This window comes from Cynara cardunculus, assembly GCF_001531365.2.
Source record: "Cynara cardunculus var. scolymus isolate 2C chromosome LG 17, CcrdV1, whole genome shotgun sequence".
NCBI lineage: Eukaryota > Viridiplantae > Streptophyta > Magnoliopsida > Asterales > Asteraceae > Cynara > Cynara cardunculus.
In genome coordinates this window covers 6014133-6014945 of record NC_037544.1, presented here as the reverse complement: position 1 = coordinate 6014945, position 813 = coordinate 6014133, and positions in this window count along the sequence as shown.

Genomic DNA, 813 nt, shown 5'->3' with positions numbered 1-813 from the left:
TGTTAAATTGGAGGAATAAGGGTGGCATATCAAGGAGAGGTGTACTTAGGACAAGGGTGGCATTGTCATTTGTGGATGATATTATTATAACTCTTATTATTATTACTAAATTGGAGTTAATAACTTTGAATCATCATTACTTTGTGACCTGATGAATTAGAGATATTATTCCTATTTAGAAGTAATAATTTAGATGTTATTGAGAAGGGGAAAACGGTTTGTCATATCAGGCAAGTTTTGCCTTAAATCTTTCATATTAAAGGAATGGTATTTTAATTCAAAGAGTTTTGATACTGGGAAATATCACTGTCTAGAGATATTCTGAAGAAGTGAGATTATGAATATACTTCTTTATATATGATATTGAAAACTGCATATTTGTTATATTGCGGTATCTTTCTAAAGCCAAGATTACATTATCATATTTTGGTGTTTGGCACCCTGCATTTGCAAACAGGGGATTTACTCACTAGACCCRTATGGTCTAACCCTCATTTTCTGTTTTAAATTATGCAATGCAGGAATAGCTGGGTCCAGGGATATTAAAGGGAAAGGGAAAATGTGATTATTTTCCTAATCTGTTTCCTGTTTTCTGCTTTTGAAGATACATGTTGTAATTCATGTAGTAGTACAGGATTAGTTTTGGAAATTTTATATGTAGATTTTGTACATATAGCAATCCATGTACTAGTGGGACCTTTTGATGTAATCCATGTTTCTATGCAATGAAATATGTGTTTTATGCAAATGTGGAGTATGGGGTGTTACAGTTAATCTTATTATTTGAACATCGCTTCTAGGGGTGCACAAAAA